Source organism: Saccostrea cucullata, unplaced genomic scaffold (genome assembly GCF_032062105.1).
Source record: "Saccostrea cucullata isolate Sc308-1 unplaced genomic scaffold, CSIRO_AGI_Scuc_v1 ctg4561, whole genome shotgun sequence".
In the NCBI taxonomy this organism is placed as follows: Eukaryota; Metazoa; Mollusca; class Bivalvia; order Ostreida; family Ostreidae; genus Saccostrea; species Saccostrea cuccullata.
The window spans coordinates 3111-10385 of NW_026935735.1; the positions used below are offsets into that span (position 1 = coordinate 3111).

At 33.2% G+C, this 7275-nt stretch overlaps 1 pseudogene; it reads left to right on the forward strand.

Moving 5' to 3' along the window:
• Positions 1–444: 444 nt before the first annotated feature.
• Positions 445–1652, forward strand: LOC134243642 (uncharacterized; annotated as a pseudogene).
• The last annotated feature ends 5623 nt before the right edge of the window (positions 1653–7275 follow it).

Sequence of the window (7275 nt, forward strand, 5' to 3'; positions counted from 1 at the left end):
TTTTTCCTGCTGCTTAAAACATATTGTTGAATGAAATGTAGAAAGTTAAAAGCCACTTGGGCGTGTAAAACACATGAAAGTTTGAAAAGCCGCTAAATGATGATGATAATCAAAATATAGAGTTTGTCTATAAGCTAATTAATGAGATATTAGGAGATACTAGTTTATGAAGATAAGCTGCTTGAAAATTCAATGCCAGTGAAGGGCCCGGGCTGTCCACGACTATTGAATAAAATCTTTAATATACGAAAGTTATTAAGAATAGATATAAATATACAGTATATTGTCTATATGAATTATGGCTCTTTAAGTAATGATGCGAGAGGCCGAATCATGATGATTATAAAGATTTATAGATATAACATGATCAGATGATATTAAGATCAACGTCTAGCATATTAAGTTAAATGTGGTAATCATTTTCATGTATTTTCTCATTACTAGATGCCACCTCCGACTGTCTTAAAGCGGAGACACTCTCTGCGGGGAAAGACTTGTTCCCCGTCATCAAAGAGCTGCGAGGACTAGAACAGCCGGTGAAGCAGTTTGCGCGGTACAAAATTAACACGCCGCTTGAAGACATGGACAAAGAGGAAGTGATTAACGCCTTCAGGGAGTTGACTGGAGAGTCAGAAAAAGACTGCCTGCAGATGGCAGGTAGAGAGATGTCAGACGAGAATTTAAGGACGCTTCTCCATCTAGTTATCTTAAGGGCGAATGAGTTCGGCCAACCAGCTGGCCAAGAATTAGCCGCCGAGAACAAGGTAAACAGTTAAACTGTAATGATAATTACTGTAATTATTACTAGCATCATAACTACGGGATGTCTTAATCAATATTCCTTATTCCATGAATTATACTTGTGTAGATAAAATTATTTAAAAAAGAAAAGAAAAAAAAAAAAAAAAATAAATAAATAAATAAATAAATAAATAAATAAATAAATAAATAAATAAATAAACGATTTTCATTTTGATTGATTTTCACAATTATTTGTGTACAGGAGAGTGAGCCGGAAGAGCCACCTGCCAAGAAAGGAAAGTCGGCACCAAGCGTTGAGAAGAGACTACAAGAACTTGAGAAAGGTCAGAAAAATGAAGAGGACAAAGAAATAGAGAATGTGAAAGAAAAGGTGAGGAGTTTGGCACTTCAAAGCAGCCCTAGTATCCCTCTTCTCCTTGTTACTTTGGATGAGCTCGCCAGAATAACTAGGCGGAAGGGCCATGATGAGGCCTCCGTGTTTGATGAGCTTTCCCGACAGGCTAATTTAAATCAAGACAAAATTGATGTCCCAAACTTTTGTCTGAGTGTCCTTGGAGGCAAAGCGTCTGATATAGTAGGTAAAGCGCTGTCTAAAGCTATCAAATCAAAACCCGAAACGAAACCTTCGGAAACGGAGAAGACTCCAACTCAAACTCAATCTCCACTATTGAATCTATATGGTCAACCAAACTACATGGGATATATTACCACACTACAATTTTGTACCTGGTTCGCACGAAAAGTGGGTTCTCATTATGGGTACCGCCGATACCAGCGCGCTCCATATCGGCAACCGAGGACCGGCTGTCTATTCTGCGGGGCAAATGACCAACTATGTCCGAGACTGTAATAAAATGAAGGCTGCGAGAGGAAAAATGAATTCTCAATGACATCTGACAATTTTAAAGAACGGATTTAGTCAATTTTAATTAATTTCTAGACTTGAAATGTACATTTATTGGTAATCTCTTTAAGTAAAATATGATATTAATTATCACTTGTCAATGATTTGAATACATTACATGTAGTGTGTTTTCAGTCTGAAAGTAGAATTAATTAAATATAAAATGAAATGAGTGTTATTGGTATTTGTTATCCCAATACCTGATATCCGGGGACACTGAAGCCCTAGTGAGTACTCTCACGTGGATTGATGGTTTGGGATAAAATGTTTTCCCATGTTATCCTAGTAGATGATGCTCAAATCAGAGGTATAATTATTAGTAATAATAAATATCTCATGTTTGCAGGAATTTAACATTTACGTTCCTGACTGGGAGAAAAGTGACGAATTTAACCCAGAGGAAATATTTTTACGTAAGAGAGAGCATCCTACTTGGACGACATTGGGAGAATACGGTTCCAAGCCAACAATCCATGCAGATGGACAAGTATTTATGGATTCTTACAGCGATTTACTGCATTTGTCTGTAAGAAATCCTGATACAAACGATTCATTTCCAGTGGGTGAAATTCACAAACACAAAGATGAATGTATAAGGATTTGTTCTCTTCAAAAGAAACTGCAGGTGTACCAAAATGTCAACTACAATTCAAAATTGGGTCAATAATGGCATTGATGTTAGGTGAAAATCCTGATGTCCATGTTCAAGGGAAACTTCAAGGGGCAATCATTTGATAATTGACTCCCAACCAAAACAGTATTTTCAAAATTCTAAAACTTGCAGAAACTTTGTTCATTTTATTCTAGAAGAAATAAGGAGAGTCTTCTTAGTAACACAAAGGTCATTTCATTAGCCAAAATTATTTTTTAAAGGAGATAGGCTGAAAAACAAGCTCACCAGAGAATAGACACTTGGAATTATTATGTCACTTTGACAGTGGTCTGCATATATTGACGGTATTGTAAATAATGCTTTTAAAAAAACTTGGGCTTTTGAAAAAACTTAAGTTTCATTGAGTAGAAATAACCTTTCAAAATTGTACACTACATCTATAAGACCAATTTACCTTCTGTTGTATGGGATGGGTGCTTGAACAAGATACTGAAAAGCTTCAAAAAGACTACAGTGTCACCAGGTTTTTTGCATCTACTGAAACACTTTATTTGGAAACTGGTTGGGAACATTTGCGTTATGTTGCAAAAATGTGTATGCAAAATACATGAAAAATCCGGAATATCTAAATCATATTGTTAAACTCACCATGAAAATGAATCAGAAAAGAACTTTGGATTATTCCAAGATGTAGGATAGAACTACAAAAAGTCATTTGTGCCAGACGCCGTGAAACAATGGAATTTTTGAAATTGGAGAAGCCTCTCCCAATTAATTCCTTCAAATGACTTGGGATGCAAAAATCATCAATCATATTTTTCGAGCCAAGTAAACGCTACATATCATACTAAACTAAGACACAACTGTTTATAATTATGATCTATATGCAGTGTGTCAGCAATATGTTCCTGTGGAAATTGAAGAGTTTATCATTATTTTTTTGCTTGTACAAAGTATGCAAATTAGACAAATTTTGAAACTTATGCTTGTGTTACAATTAACAGCCTATTAGTGATATAGATTTGCCTGTATCAAAAATTAATATTTTTGCTGCTGTCCAACTACAGATTTATTACTGATACGTGTAGATTTTAAATTGATTTGTAATTTAATTGCATCACTTGAAAATATCCATAATTATTATATTTTAATGTATTATTTGCATCAGTTATACGAGAGAGGAACTTGCAAACAAATGAAGTTGATGTTAAAACACTTAAAAACATTTGCAAAAGCTCAAAGGGAAATCGAGTATATCGTGTGGCAATCGTTAGACCAGGTGCCAAATTATATACAAGACAAAAAATTTCGCGATATCACTGTGCATGAAGAATAGTAAACAAACACGTCATTTCTCGTGAAAGATCCAACACCTGCACAAAATAACACTGGAGGTTTTTGTCACGCCTACCATAAACAGGCCTTTCCAATACATACAGGGTAAGGCTTAAACGCGCACTTGGAGACTAAGTTGTAAACAGAAACATCTTCAAATGTCAACTGTCAACGGAGTATACTCCTCTTTCCGCTAGTGGAAGGTCTCCCTTATGTCGGCCAAGACAAGGGTCGCATCTTTAAATGGAAAAGTATTGGTCATAAAGAGCCATAGCGCATTTGATAGTACTTTCGCCTACCGTATTGATTTTTTAAGGAAGTTTAACCTAATTTTTGTCATACTGTCAGTTTTTACAAGCCCTGAAGTCACACAAAAATAATATTTAAATATTAAAAGCATATGATAAACAAAGACCACATTTATATGGAGATATAGTAAATGACAATACCGCAAACAATGACAAACTTAGGGAAAACCCTTAACCAGAAAAACGGGACTTCTGAATAATTTTATTTGGATATGACTGACTTATTACATTTAGATAAAATATATTCAGACAGTTTGGAATATTAAAAATATGTAAAAATTTTTCTTTCAAAATTACACTAGATGCAACGTCTGTCAGAAAATACATCCAAGTACAAAACGACTCGTTGCGTAATGGAATGATTGTTGGACTGTAGACAGAATGATCGTGGGCTAAATCACCGTGTGTTTCTTATCTATGGTATCTTTTTTTTCTTGAGACTATTTTGGACCAATATGCTTTTCTTTTATTATTTTATTTTATATGCGATAGATAACGAATGTAATATAATCCATTACACTTTGAAAGTTATCTGAAAAAACATTTCACTGGAAAATTTTACTCCACAATCATAGCTGCTAGCTTGTTTTATTTGAAATTTTCTAAAAATCTTGTTAAAAAGAGATTGAACGCAATTATATTGTCATGTTTAACAAAATTGTTGTTAACTATGAAAATATCATATTCCCACAAATGATTGCAAACATGTGTCTTCCTTGAAAAGAACAAGGTAATGTATCTATAAACAGTGCACAATTATTTCCTTTTAAATAATGTACCCGCGGTAAGGCAATTTGGTGGCCAGTGTTTTTGAGAAATTTGCTCATGAAAAAAGCCTGTAATATCTTTTCATCCCCTTTTTTAGTTTCCAGTCAACCTCACCAATTAAAACTATTGTGTTTTCATTGCTTTTCATTTTTTTGTACAAAAAAAAAAAAAAAAAAGGCATTAATCACACAGTTTGCCACTGCCGATAGAACTGTGTTTTACAAAAGAACTTAAAATGGGAACCAAAAGCTTATGTAAATTATAAAATTTTGCTAAATTAATTTTTTTAAAATTACTAAAGATATTTTATTTTTTATTTGGAAGAATAAGACCGTTGTCAAATTTATGTAAATTACAAGAGATTAATCAGCTAGAATAAGAACGAGGATTATAAAAAATGGCTTATAAAGGCATATTGATTCATGAAAAACTTGGATTTAAAAAGCACCATACACTGTACGATGTACATGTAGATTGTCATATTTTAAAATTACCATTATTTTTTTTTTTTTAATAATACACAAAATAATTACAGACGCCATGTGAGAGCATATTGTGTGCACATGTATAAATTTTAAAAATGTGGATGTGCATCCCCCAGAACCAGTTGATTTGTTGTACACGTACAATAAATATACATGTACTCTGTACTTTTAAAATTATTATATCTATAGAGACTACCTTGTCAGCCTTTAATCGTGACCGTAATAATTATTGTACCTTAAGTTTTCATGAGAATTTTTTTTAAAATAATAAATTTAGTTGAAATATTGAACATACTATTTTTACAGACTCAAAATTAAAACTACAGCTATGTAAGACCATGAAAATCACGTTGGCTCAAGGTTTCTTTTCAATCATCGTTACACAATTTTTTGTGGTATAGATCTGTAAAAATTATACAAGTTTATGTCTCTCAAATCTTATGACTAACATTGGATTAATGAAATATGTAAGCTATGGTACTTTTAGACCCATTATGAAACCCGATGTAGAAAGTTACAGGGGGAATTTGCCCCCCCCCCTCCCTTTACACTTTTTTTCCCAAACAAAACTCTTTTAGTTGATCCGGATATAGCGAATTCACGGATATAGCGAAGTTTTTCTGAGTCCCCGCAAAAATCTTAACAAATCTTTATAAAATTTTACAGTTAAAACGAACTCTGATATAACGAATTTACGGATACAACGAACTGATTTTGAGTCCCGCTGAGGTTAAATATAAGGAAATTACACATCTTTTATAACGAATTTTCAAAGATCTCAAAATTTGTTAAATTGAACTGACTTTATTTTCTTTTATTTTTGCATTTGTATATAAAATTCAATTCATAATAAAACATTAGTTATTAAAGATAATGTTTTGTAATATTTGCTTCCCAAACATATTAGCACTTGAAGGAAAACACGCATATTGCGATTTCGCTATATATGGTTATACAAATTCGTTATTCGGATATATTAACGAATTACGGATATAGCGAATTAATTTCACATGTCCCCAGGACTTTGCTATAACCGAGTTGTACTGTATTGAACATTTTCATTGAAAGGCTAGTAGCCCCCTTTTTGTTACAATAAAGTCAAGCAAGGGTGAAGTAGTATTGTATGAATAAAATCTGGTGCTGAAAGAAGTGGAACTTACATCCCCCTCCTCCAACAAAGTCGGACTTTCGAGTGTGGGTAATGTCCTTTTTTTATTGTCAAGTTTTTTCAGATTAGTAAAAAAAATTTTCTGGCTTGCCCCCCCCCCCCCATCTTTTTTTTTTTTTTTTTTTAAAAACGATGGTACGCCACTATAATATTAAAAAACTATTGACACGTCTGTATGTGAAGACATCCTCCTCCTCCTTCTTCTTCTTCTTTTTGTTTTTTTTTTTTGTTTTTTATAAAGAGGAGGTGTTGAATTCTTAAATTAATATTCCAAGGATAAATAATATACATGTTTTATCTGTAAAAAATACACTCTATTGAACAATTAATTCAGTTACGAGGTTTTGTATGAAATTATCTGTTATTCTTTATTTGTTAGTTAGAAATTGTTTATTGATCAATTGTTTGTCCTCTTCAAAACCAGAAAATTTCAAATCCATTTTCAAAAAGTTTTCCCTTGATATTGATAACCCAGTTGTGAGAGTGTCTGCTGAGATGATTCACACTCACTGAACACAGATTCACAACACATTTTCAGGATGTGTCGGTTTCTGCTTTTTTGATCTATTTTTATACATCCGCTCCGAAAGTGAGGGGAATATACTGTTTTCCCCGCCATATTTAAGTAAACACTATACAACACGAGATGTTTTATTTAGGTCACTAGATTTCAATCAGTGAGTATGCGCATATTTAACACTAGTGCGACACGGGTTGTCTTAATCGAATACACTCTCAATGTTTTCCCGCTTTTCTACGAAACGCGGGAAAACTCTATTATATTATCGCAAAATTGTGTTGAAAAGTTCAATATAAATAGGGATCTGAGCTATCCGGCCGGGCTTGTTTTTTTTCTCTACAGAAAGCTTGCCGATTTCCGTTCCGATTTATGACATTAGGCTGAATACATCATAACATGTAAGAATTTGTTT